The sequence below is a fragment of the Rutidosis leptorrhynchoides genome, chromosome 7 (genome assembly GCF_046630445.1).
Source record: "Rutidosis leptorrhynchoides isolate AG116_Rl617_1_P2 chromosome 7, CSIRO_AGI_Rlap_v1, whole genome shotgun sequence".
In the NCBI taxonomy this organism is placed as follows: Eukaryota; Viridiplantae; Streptophyta; class Magnoliopsida; order Asterales; family Asteraceae; genus Rutidosis; species Rutidosis leptorrhynchoides.
The window spans coordinates 43,083,375-43,097,252 of NC_092339.1; positions in this window are offsets into that span (position 1 = coordinate 43,083,375).

Sequence of the window (13,878 nt, forward strand, 5' to 3'; positions counted from 1 at the left end):
ATCCGGCGAATCTTTTCGGTTTTCAAACCAACGGTCGAGTTTTTGGGATATTTAAATCCTAATTATTTTAAATATGATATTTTAATATCATATAATTATATAGAGTATTTATATTTATTTTTCGTCGCGCGTTTGTTATCTCTCCGAATTTTTAATCGTGTAAGCGTGTTTTCGCGTTTCGGGATTCGTTCAGGCTTTCGGGCCATAAGGATTTGATCATTTAGCAAGATGGGCTAGTGGGGCCCACCCCACACCCCACCCATTGGCCGAAATAGGGAGGGGGAGTACTCCCTTGTTATTCATTTTTTCTAATTTTATTTTTATTTCACATAATTAGAAGTCTAAACCTAAAATTCAATTTTTCTCTCTTTTCTCTCTCATCCCCTTGCCCTTGGCCGTCGCCTACCACCTCCCCAACATCATCATCTTCATCAATTTTTATTGCTTGGATCAAGGATTAAACAACATCAACGCGTTCTTCATTCCGTTCTCTACGCGATTATACTTCTTGTTTCTTGATTAGGGTATAAACCCTAACCCTAGAACTTTTGATTTTTCATTATATTTCTGTATTTTGATTATATATTAATAGTATGATGATTACTTGTTGTTGTAATGGTGTTAGTATGCATAGAATTACTCATAAACACATGTTTTCGGTTTGATAAAATTGGGACAGCAGCTATTTCGTGTATTTTTGATATTGTGACTGTTATAAAAGTTAAAATAAAGTATCTAGATGAGTTCCTCTCATCAAGACATTAATTTTAGACTTCGGATTCATGTCGTTTCGATTCCCGGAGCCCTAAATATGATCAAAACGGTATTTTGTTAAGATTGAATTGTGATATTGGTATGAACCAGGTTTGGTCCGACTTTGTGACCATATTTGGTGACTTTAGGGTGTGTTAGTGTGTTAGGACTGATGTTGGGACGAACTTTCATGTTCGGGTCATCTCAATCCGAGCCACGAATCACCCGTTACGTCTAAAACACGATTTTGATTGAATTGACGTTCCAAGTAGTGTATTGGCTGTACATCAAGACTTGTGGGCTGTTCTTGGTGTGTTCTTAAGTGTACCAAAGTGTTGGGTGGTTTGATTAGGCGGAGATATATGTAAGGCTCGCCGAAAACCGACACCCGGGGCTCAGGATACGACCCGATGAACTTTTGATTTAAAACTTGTGACTAATTAATAAACTTATGATATAAATAATGGATTTCATTATCATTTAATTACTTATGATAAAAAAAGTAATTATTATTATTTAAGACTTATGATATATATTTATTATATCATTTAATTATTACTTATGATTTAATTAACATTTTAATTAAACATATGATTAATAATACTTTATTATTAATGGAAAATACTTATGATAAGTATTAAACTTATATTATGAGATTATTATAATAAGACTTATAATAAGGATTAATTAATTATTTAATTATTATAAGGCTTAGTTATTATTTAATTATAATTTAATTATTAAATACTTATGATTTAATAGTTATAATTAGAAACTTATGATATGATTAATAATTCATTATTAACTAATAATACTTATGATATGATTTAAAATTTATTATTTATTAATAATACTTATATTATGACTAATATTTAATTAATTAATTAAATACTTATGTTATATTAATTATATCATTTAAACTTATATTAACTTTAATAATACATTTTAATCTAATTAAACTTATGTTATGACATAATTAGACATATTTAACTTTAATAAACATTATAACTTACATTATTATTACAACTTACACTTTTAAAATTAACGTTGACCATGTTTGACCAAGGTTGACTTTTGAGTTGACTTTCGGTTGACTTTGACTTTCAGTTGACTTTTGTTGACTTTCTAATTAAGGAAACTTTTCTAATTTAGAAACTTTTCAAAAATAGAAACTTTCTAAAAATAGAAAGTTTCCAAAAATAGAAACTTTCCAAAAATAGAAACCTTCTAAAAATGGAAACCTGCTAAAAATAGAAACTTTCTAAAAATAGAAAGTGTGTGTCCGTAAGCTGTTCCGATCAAACCGATGCATATTGAGTATTGTTCTATGACTACTTGCAACATGTACAATAGCTATCATACTAAGACTTGACCTAAGTTAGTTATTTATATCGACCTGTTTTATTTAATGGTCAGCATTGTGATCATTCCTGATCACTGTACTACATTTGCTGTTCGCTTAATTGTGTTGGTTACTTCGTTACTATTAAGGTTAGTTATAGTCCCGTTTTTACATACTTTTCAAAGTATATTTTTGGGATGTGATTACATGCATTTTATTTCACGTTTAGACACAAGTGACAATTAAATTTAAATTATTCATTGTGAGTTGAACAAAAATATTCCCTAGTCTGGTAACTGTAATCATTGGTTTCTACTGGTGAACACGAATCCTACGGATAGATCTATCATTTTTGACAACCCCATTTCGAGCTAGTCGCGCTAGCAATTTATAATCGGAATGTTTAGTACTTCGTATTTTGTTGTAGATACACTGTCCAGTGTATATTATTTTTGTGTTTGGCAAGGGTAAATAAAGGGTTAAGTGGTTACCAGGTGGCTCATTGATAATGGAATAATGCTTAATGTTTTCTAACATTTTTAAATCTTGTGGTCTAAAGTTTATTCAATTATTTAAACCTATAATTCACTCAACCTTTGTGTTGACAGTTTACTCGCATGTTTTCACAGGTACTTGAGTTTATGTGATGCTTCCGCTGTGTTTAGAAGAGTCTGCATGCATTTGGGCAGATTTTAATGAAACAATTTATGAAACTTTGGTTTGCATTCGGTTTTTGAATAATTATTACTTGTGGGTTGTTGACAATGTTTTGTGTCAACTTTGGATTATTAATATGTTGGGTTACTTTTAAACTACATATTTTGGTATGCTTTCCTTTTAGGGAAACTTTTGAAATAAAAGAATGCAATGTCGTTTGTTAAATTCATTTAAGTTCGATCAAGCTGTGGGACCAAGTGACGGAGCCGTTAAGTGTTTTGACGGGGCCATCACAGTTGGTATCAGAGCTCTGGTTGTAGGGAACTAGGCGGTCTTAATGTGGTCAACCCGTGGTTCTTAGGGTGCATTAGAGTCTATTCTACAGCCCGACCCTTTTACTATAGCATTATTATGCATTTCATTTAGTATGAGTTATATCATAAGCATTTATTCCTATTTGGTATATGGTTTGTGGTTTTACTATTTACAGATGTCGACTTCGAGCGATAACTCCGTTGCTGCTCCTGCTCCTCCGACTGCTGCCAGACGTTGTGCTGGTCAACCTTTGATCGACGATCCTGTTCACTACTACTTTTCTACCCTTACTCACATGAACAGGGCTTACAATGAAGTGACGCGTATTAATGCTCTTAGTGATTGTATGCGTACTTTGCCACATAACGAGATAATGGACCAGATTCAAGCTAGTATGGATTCGTTTGTTAGCTTCAAGAATAATGTGGGGTTCAAGAATCGTAAGCGTAACTGTGAAGTTGACGCTAAGTTCGAGGCTCTCGAGAGCACAGTTCGTGGTTTGACGGCAGAGTTGGAAGAAGTGAAAGGGAAGTTGCGGAAGTATGAGCCTTCTGCCGAGACTCATGCTGGCCCACCTAATCACACCCGCTCTAATCAGATGTGATATGATGATTCATGATTGATAATTTATTTTATAAGACTTAATGTCCTTTCATACATACATTTTTGGGTTATGTACGGCGTTTTGCCGAGGATTTTATTAAGATTTGTTATGGGATGTTTTTCATTATGTATGGATGGTTATTTTTATGACATCTATTATCATTATCACATTTTATTTCTGATGTTGTGACTCTTGGCATGTTATATTATGCTTAATGTAGATCATGTATGTTAGGTGCTATGTATGTTGTATGATGTTATCATAAAATATGTATGCATGTGGTGGTTATTTCTATAACTATCATAATTGTCATGTTATTACTCATAGTGTTTATTGTTTATTATTTTAATGGTTAATCTTTTCGTGTTCGATCTATTCCTTTATAACACTCGTATTATTCTTAGTACTAACGGTTGTGTTATTCTGTTTTGAAGATCATGCCTCCTAGAGAGTCCAACGAAGCCCGTATGCAATGTCTTATTACCGAAGGGATAGCTGCTGCTATGGCAGCGAATGCTAATGCTAATGCGAACAACAATCAGGTGGGATGCTCCCACAAAACGTTCATGGCAAGTCGTCCACAGGAATTCAGTGGTACAGAAGGACCCATAGGACTTACCTGCTGGTTCGAGAAAATCGAGTCTATTTTCAGGGTTAGCCGTGTCCGAGAGGAGGACAAGGTTAGTTTTGCTAGCTGCACTTTGAAAGATAGTGCATAGACCTGGTGGAACAACTTGGTTAATAGTTTGGGAAATAATGTGGCTTATGGTTTAACTTGGAATAATTTCTAGGAAAGAATGATCACCCACTACCGTCCTAGGGGTGAGCTTAAGAAGTTAGAGGTTGAACTTAAAAACTTGAAAATGAAGGGCACCGAATTAGATGCCTACGAGCAGAGATTCTTTGAGTTGACTTTGTTGTGCCCTAATGTTTATGCCGATGAGAATCTTAAGATTGAAGCTTACATTGATGGGTTGTCCGAGAATATTGAACATGGGGTTGAATCTAGTGAGCCCCAGACTATTGAGGCCGCGATGTCTATGACTCATAAGTTGAATGATAAGATCTTGAGAAGAAGCAAGACTACTGTAACCGAACCCAGTAAAGAGACTGTTAAGAAAGCTGATAATGGGAAGAGAAAGTGGGATAATAACCGCAATCAAAGCCAAGGTCAGCAGAAAAAGCAGGATACTTATGGTTCAAATAACCGCAGTCAGCGTGTGTGTCCACGTTGTTACAAGGCTCATAATGGTTTCTGTACCGTGACTGGCAAGAGGTGTTCCAAACAGGGACACATTGCTAAGGATTGTACGGTGCTTTTGCCAGGTTCTGCTACTCCTGCTGCAGGTGGTAATAATGCTGGTAATAGAGGTGGAAATGGTAATGGTAATGGAAAGTCTAATAATGGTGGTAATCCGAGGGTTTGTTACGAGTGTGGGAAGCCGGGGCATTTCCGAGATGCCTGTCCCAACAAGAAGACTGCAGAGACTGCACGTGGTAGAGCGTTCAACATTAACGCCAGGGATGCTGAGGAAGATCCTAAACTTGTTACCGGTACGTTCTCGGTCAACGATTTATCAGGTTATGTACTATTTGATTCAGGGGCTGATTTGAGTTTTGTGTCGAGTAAATTAAGTCCAAAAATCAAAACACCGTTAACTCCTTTAGACAATACTTATGTTGTTGAAATAGCTAATGGTAAAGTGCTTATTGCTAAGACTGTGTATCGTAAGTGTAATATTAATCTGGCGGGTAGAGATTTTGAGATAGATTTGGTACAGATTGAACTTGGTAGTTTTGACATTGTTATTGGGATGGATTGATTATCTGCGAATCGTGCTGAGATTGTGTGTTATGATAAAGCTATTCATATTACTAATGTGGTTGGAGAGCCGCTGATGGTTTTTGGAGATAAGAAATGCCAACAGTTAAATCTTATTAGCTGTTTGAAAGTTCTTAAACATCTTTGCAAAGGCTATCATGCTATTCTAGCCCATGTTGTTGATTCCGAAAAAGAAATGAAGAGCGTTGGAGATGTTCATATTGTTAGAGATTATCCCGAGGTATTTCCCGAAGATTTACCTGGCCTTCCGCCGCAACGCGCGGTAGAATTTCAAATTGATCTTGTTCCCTGTGCTGCTCCTGTAGCATGTGCTCCTTATCGTCTTGCGCCTTCCGAACTTCAAGAATTGTCGAGTCAACTCCGTGAGTTGTTAGACAAAGGTTTTATTCATCCCAGTTCATCGCCTTGGGGAGCTCCTGTTCTGTTTGTTAAGAAGAAGGATGGTTCTTTTCGTTTGTGCATTGATTATCGTGAGTTGAACAAGCTTACTATTAAAAACCGTTATCCCCTTCCGAGAATTGATGATCTGTTCGATCAGCTCCAGGGTTCATCTGTTTATTCAAAAATCAATCTTCATTTCGGCTATCATCAGTTACGTGTTAAGGAATCTGATGTTTTGAAAACTGCTTTTCGCACCCGTTACGGTCACTTTGAGTTTCTTGTTATGCTGTTCGGATTGACAAATGCACCTGCTGTGTTCATGGACCTCATGAACCGTGTGTGTAGACCCTATTTGGACAAGTTCGTTATTGTGTTCATCGACGACATCCTTATTTATTCGAAGAGTGATGAAGAGCACGAGGAACATTTGAGGTTAGTGCTTAATCTGTTGAGAAAAGAAGAGTTGTACGCTAAGTTCTCTAAGTGTGCATTCTGGTTACGAGAAGTTCAATTCCTTGGACATATTGTTAGTAAACAAGAGATAAGGTTGATCCTGCTAAGATTGAGGCGATTAAAAGGTGGGAAACTCCGAAAACTCCTACTCAGATTCGTCAGTTCCTAGGATTAGCAGGTTACTATAGAAGGTTCATTCAAGATTTCTCTCGTATCGCGAAACCTCTGACTACTTTAACGCATAAGGGGAAGAAGTAAGAGTGGAAGGATGAACAAGAGGCTGCTTTTCAGATTTTAAAGAAGAAGTTGACTACTGCTCCGATATTGTCACTACCTGAGGGTAATGATAATTTTGTTGTTTATTGTGATGCTTCGCGTCAAGGCTTTGGTTGTGTTTTGATGCAACGAAAGAAGGTCATTGCGTATGCGTCACGTCAATTGAAGATTCACGAACAGAACTATACAACTCATGATTCAGAGTTGGGGGCCGTTGTTTTTGCGCTTAAGATTTGGAGACATTATTTGTATGGGGTCAAGAGTACTGTGTACACAGAACACAAAAGTCTTCAACACATCCTCGATCAGAAACAGTTGAACATGAGACAACGAAGATGGATTGAGACGTTGAATGATTACGATTGTGAACTTTTGTATCATCCGGGTAAGGCCAATGTTGTGGTGGATACGTTGAGTCGTAAAGAAAGGGTATTAACTCGCAGGTTTAGAGCCTTGAATATGACAATTAGAACAAACCTCGCAAGGCAGATTCTTGAGGCACAACAAGAAGCCTTAAAGGAAGAGAATTTTGTGAAAAAGAACGTAAGAGGTATGGCTAAGAAATTTGAGATTCGAGCAGATGGTACTAGGTACTTTGCAGGACGTCTTTGGGTTCCGAAGTTTGGTGAACTGCAACAACTTGTTTTAGATGAGGCTCATAAGTCGAGGTACTCTATTTATCCAGGTTCAGGAAAGATGTATCATGATCTTAAGGAGCTGTACTGGTGGCCTAATTTGAAAGGTGAGGTGGCTATGTATGTGGCTAAGTGTTTGATATGTGCTAAGGTTAAAGCTGAACATCAAAAAACGTCCGGACTTTTGGTTCAACCCGAGATTCCCGAGTGGAAGTGGGAAGGGATTACGATGGATTTTATTACTAAGTTACCGAGAGTTGCGGGTGGCTATGACACTATTTGGGTGATTGTAGATCGACTCACTAAGTTGGCTCACTTTTTGCCGATTAGGGAAACAGATTCAATGGAGAAGCTTACTCGTTTGTACTTGAAGGAGATTGTTTCTAGACATGGTGTTCCTGTATCCATTATTTCGGACCGAGACAGTCGATTTGTATCAAGGTTTTGGCGATCTTTACAGGAAGCCTTGGGAACTAGGTTAGATATGAGCACCACTTATCATCCTCAAACAGATGGTCAGAGTGAAAGGACCATTCAGATGTTAGAAGATATGTTACGAGCGTGTGTTATTGATTTTGGTAATGGGTGGGATAAATATTTGCCGCTAGCTGAGTTTTCTTATAACAACAGTTATCACGCAAGTATTCAAGCCGCACCGTTTAAAGCTCTGTATGGTAGGAAGTGTAGGTCTCATGTCTGTTGGAATGAGGTTGGGGATGCTCAACTCACAGGTCCAGAAATTATTCACGAGACTACCGAGAAGATCGTACAGATTAAGGAAAGATTGAGAACTGCTAGAAGTCGGCAAAAGAGTTATTCTGATAGAGGAAGGAAAGATGTAGAATTTCAAGTTGGTGATCATGTTATGTTAAAGGTTTCACCTTGGAAGGGTGTGATCCGTTTTGGTAAGAGGGGAAAGTTAAGTCCTCATTTTGTTGGACCGTTTGAGATTGTTGAGAGAGTTGGACCGGCAACATATCGTTTGAAATTGCCACAAGAACTCAGTGCTGTTCACGATGTTTTTCATGTGTCGAACTTAAAGAAGTGTTTGGCCAAGGCCGACAAGACTATTCCTCTGGAAGAACTTCATGTTGATAAGCAACTACACTTTATTGAGGAACCTATTGAAATTATGGATCGAGAAGTTAAGACTCTTAAGCAGAGCCGAATTCCTATTGTCCGGGTTAGATGGAACGCTAGACGCGGTCCCGAGTTCACTTGGGAGCGTGAAGATCAGATGAAGCAGAAGTACCCGCATTTGTTCCCAGATGCTGAGTCAAACCCTGCACCTGCTTAAATTTCGAGACGAAATTTCCGTAACGGGAAGGTACTATCACGACCCTACTTTTTCTGTTATTTTTTACCGTTAATTATTTAACGACCGTTAACTGTTAATTGTGCTACGTCATTTCTATGACCTATATTATTATATTAATAATAATATATTAATTATTAAGTGTTATGTGAATAATTGTATTCATATTTTAATTTATACGTTTCTACGTGTCGCGGATTTCTATCTGGCGAATCTTTTCGGTTTTCAAACCAACGGTCGAGTTTTTGGGATATTTAAATCCTAATTATTTTAAATATGATATTTTAATATCATATAATTATATAGAGTATTTATATTTATTTTTCGTCACGCGTTTGTTATCTCTCCGAATTTTTAATCGCGTAAGCGTGTTTCGCGTTTCGGGATTCGTTCGGGCTTTCGGGTCATTAGGATTTGATCATTTAGCAAGTTGGGCAAGTGTGGCCCACCCCACACCCCACCCATCGGCCGAAATAGGGAGGGGGAGTACTCCCTTGTTATTCCATTTTTCTAATTTTATTTTTATTTCACAAAATTAGAAGTCTAAACCTAAAATTCAATTTTGCTCTCTTTTTTCCCTCTTCCCCTTCCCTTGGCTGTCGCCTACCACCTCCCCAACATCATCATATTCATCAATTTTTATTGCTTGGATCAAGGATTAAACAACATCAACGCGTTCTTCATTCCGTTCTCTACGCGATTATACTTCTTGTTTCTTGATTAGGGTATAAACCCTAACCCTAGAACTTTTGATTTTTCATTATATTTCTGTATTTTGATTATATATTAATAGTATGATGATTACTTGTTGTTGTAATGGTGTTAGTATGCATAGAATTACTCATAAACACATGTTTTCGGTTTGATAAAATTGGGACAGCAGCTATTTCGTGTATTTCTGATATTGTGACTGTTATAAAAGTTAAATTAAAGTATCTAGATGAGTTCCTCTCATCAAGACATTAATTTTAGACTCCGGATTCATGTCGTTTCGATTCCCGGAGCCCTAAATATGATCAAAATGGTATTTTGTTAAGATTGAATTGTGATATTGGTATGAACCAGGTTTGGTCCGACTTTGTGACCATATTTGGTGACTTTAGGGTGTGTTAGTGTGTTAGGACTGATGGTTGGACGAACTTTCATGTTCGGTTCATCTCAATCCGAGCCACGAATCACCCGTTACGTCTAAAACACGATTTTGATTGAATTGAAGTTCTAAGTAGTGTATTGGCTGTACATCACAAATTGTGGGCTGTTCTTGGTGTATTCTTGAGTGTACCAAAGTGTTGGGTGGTTTGATTAGGCGGAGATATATGTAAGGCTCGCCGAAAACCGACACCCGGGGCTCAGGATACGACCCGATGAACTTTTGATTTAAAACTTGTGACTAATTAATAAACTTATGATATAAATAATGGATTTCATTATCATTTAATTACTTATGATAAAAAAGTAATTATTATTATTTAAGACTTATGATATATATTTATTATAACATTTAATTATTACTTATGATTTAATTAACATTTTAATTAAACATATGATTAATAATACTTTATTATTAATTGAAAATACTTATGATAAATATTAAAATTATATTATGATATTATTATTATAAGACTTATAATAAGGATTAATTAATTATTTAATTATTATAAGGCTTAGTTATTATTTAATTATAATTTAATTATTAAATACTTATGATTTAATGGTTATAATTAGAAACTTATGATATGATTAATAATTCATTATTAACTAATAATACTTATGATATGATTTAAAATTTATTATTAATTAATAATACTTATATTATGATTAATATTTAATTAATTAATTAAATACTTATGTTATATTAATTATATCATTTAAACTTATATTAACTTTAATAATTCATTTTAATCTAATTAAACTTATGTTATGACATAATTAGACATATTTAACTTTAATAAACATTATAACTTACATTATTATTACAACTTACACTTTTAAAATTAACGTTGACCATGTTTGACCAAGGTTGACTTTTGAGTTGACTTTCGGTTGACTTTGACTTTTAGTTGACTTTTGTTGACTTTCTAATTAAGAAAACTTTCCTAATTTAGAAACTTTCCAAAAATAGAAACTTTCCAAAAATAGAAACTTTCCAAAAATAGAAACCTGCTAAAAATAGAAACTTTCTAAAAATAGAAAGTGTGTGTCCGTAAGTTGTTCCGATCAAACCGATGCATATTGAGTATTGTTCTATGACTACTTGCAACATGTAAAATAGCTATCATACTAAGATTTGACCTAAGTTAGTTATTTATATCGACCTGTTTTATTTATAGGTCGGCGTTGTGATCATTCCTGATCACTGTACTACATTTGCTGTTCGCTTAATTGTGTTGGTTACTTCGTTACTATTAAGGTGAGTTATAGTCCCGTTTTTACATACTATTCAAAGTATATTTTTAGGATGTGATTACATGCATTTTATTTCACGTTTAACACAAGTGACAATTAAATTTAAATTATTCATTGTGAGTTGGACAAAAATATTCCCTAGTCTGGAAACTGTAATCATTGGTTTCTACTAGTGAACGCGAATCCTACGGATAGATCTATCGGGTTTGACAACCCCATTTCGAGCTAGTCGCGCTAGCAATTTATAATTGGAATGCTTAGTACTTCGTATTTTGTTGTAGATACACTGTCCAGTGTATATTATTTTTGTGTTTGGCAAGTGTAAATAAAGGGTTAAGTGGTTAACAGGTGACTCATTGATAATGGAATAATGTTTAATATTTTCTAACATTTTTAAATCTTGTGGTCTAAAGTTTATTCAATTATTTAAACCTATAATTCACTCAACCTTTGTGTTGACAGTTTACTCGCATGTTTTCACAGGTACTTAAGTTTATGTGATGCTTCCGCTGTGTTTAGAAGAGTCTGCATGCATTTGGGCAGATTTTAATGAAACAATTTATGAAACTTTGGTTTGCATTCGGTTTTTGAATAATTATTATTTGTGGGTTGTTGACAATGTTTTGTGTCAAATTTGGATTATTAATATGTTGGGTTACTTTTAAACTACATATTTTGGTATGCTTTCCTTTTTGGGAAACTTTTGAAATAAAAGAATGCAATGTCGTTTGTTAAATTCATTTAAGTTCGATCAAGCTGTGGGACCAAGTGACGGAGCCGTTAAGTGTTTTGACGGGGCCATCACAGTTGGTATCAGAGCTCTGGTTGTAGGAAACTAGGCGGTCTTAATGTGGTCAACCCGTAGTTCTTAGGGTGCATTAGAGTCTAGTCTACAGCCCGACCCTTTTGCTATAGCATTATTATGCATTTCATTTCGTATGAGTTATATCATAAGCATTTATTCCTATTTGGTATATGGTTTGTGGTTTTACTGTTTGCAGATGTCGACTTCGAGCGATAACTCCGTTGCTACTCCTGCTCCTCCGGCTGCTGCCAGACGTCATGCTGGTCAACCTTTGATCGACGATCCTGTTCACTACTACTTTTCCACCCTTACTCACACGAACAGGGCTTACAATGAAGTGACGCGTATTAATGCTCTTAGTGATTGTATGCGTACTTTGCCACATAACGAGATGATGGACCAGATTCAAGCTAGTATGGATTCGTTTGTTAGCTTCAAGAATAATGTGGGGTTCAAGAATCGTAAGCGTAACCGTGAAGTTGACGCTAAGTTCGAGGCTCTCGAGAGCACAGTTCGTGGTTTGAAGGCAGAGTTGGAAGAAGTGAAAGGGAAGTTGCGGAAGTATGAGCCTTCTGCCGAGACTCATGCTGGCCCACCTAATCACACCCGCTCTAATCAGATGTGATATGATGATTCATGATTGATAATTTATTTCATAAGACTTAATGTCCTTTCATACATACATTTTTGGGTTATGTACGGCGTTTTGCCGAGGATTTTATTAAGATTTGTTATGGGATGTTTTTCATTATGTATGGATGGTTATTTTTATGACATCTATTATCATTATCACATTTTATTTCTGATGTTGTGACTCTTGGCATGTTATATTATGCTTAATGTAGATCATGTATGTTAGGTGCTATGTATGTTGTATGATGTTATCATAAAATATGTATGCATGTGGTGGTTATTTCTATAACTATCATAATTGTCATGTTATTACTCATAGTGTTTATTGTTTATTATTTTAATGGTTAATCTTTTCGTGTTCGATCTATTCCTTTATAACACTCGTATTATTCTTAGTACTAACGGTTGTGTTATTCTGTTTTGAAGATCATGCCTCCTAGAGAGTCCAACGAAGCCCGTATGCAATGTCTTATTACCGAAGGGATAGCTGCTGCTATGGCAGCGAATGCTAATGCTAATGCGAACAACAATCAGGTGGGATGCTCCCACAAAACGTTCATGGCAAGTAGTCCACAGGAATTCAGTGGTATAGAAGGACCCATAGGACTTACCTGCTGGTTCGAGAAAATCGAGTCTATTTTCAGGGTTAGCCGTGTCCGAGAGGAGGACAAGGTTAGTTTTGCTAGCTGCACTTTGAAAGATAGTGCATAGACCTGGTGGAACAACTTGGTTAATAGTTTGGGAAATAATGTGGCTTATGGTTTAACTTGGAATAATTTCTAGGAAAGAATGATCACCCGCTACCGTCCTAGGGGTGAGCTTAAGAAGTTAGAGGTTTTACTGTAGCAAATAGTGTTTTACTGTAGCAAATAGTGTTTTACTGTAGCAAATAGTATTCTACTGTAGAAAATTCGTTTTTACTTGTACATATATATATACATACATATAATTGTTCATGAATCCTCGAGAGTAGTCAAAGGTAATTGTATATATGAAACAATTCTAAAATTTTGAGACTTAATCTAACAGACTTTGTTTAACGTGTCAAAATAATAAATCGTATAGAGAATTGGTTTAAATAAGGCGAAATTTTTCGGGTCATCACAGTACCTCCCCGTTAAAGAAAATTTCGTCCCGAAATTTTGAGTAGTACCTGTTTCATGAGCGATATCAGTGAACAAATGTGGATACTTTTGCTTCATTTGATCCTCACGTTCCCAAGTAAACTCGGGTCCTCGTCTAGCTTTCCAACGAACTCTAACTATCGGTATTTTGCTTTGTTTTAATTGTTTAACCTCACGGTCCATGATTTCAACAGGTTCTTCGATAAAATGGAGTTTATCATTGATTCGTATTTCATCAAGAGGAATTACGACATCCTCTTCAGCTAAACATTTCTTCAAATTTGACACGTGAAATGTGTTGTGAACACTACTAAGTTCTTGCGGTAGCTTTAATCG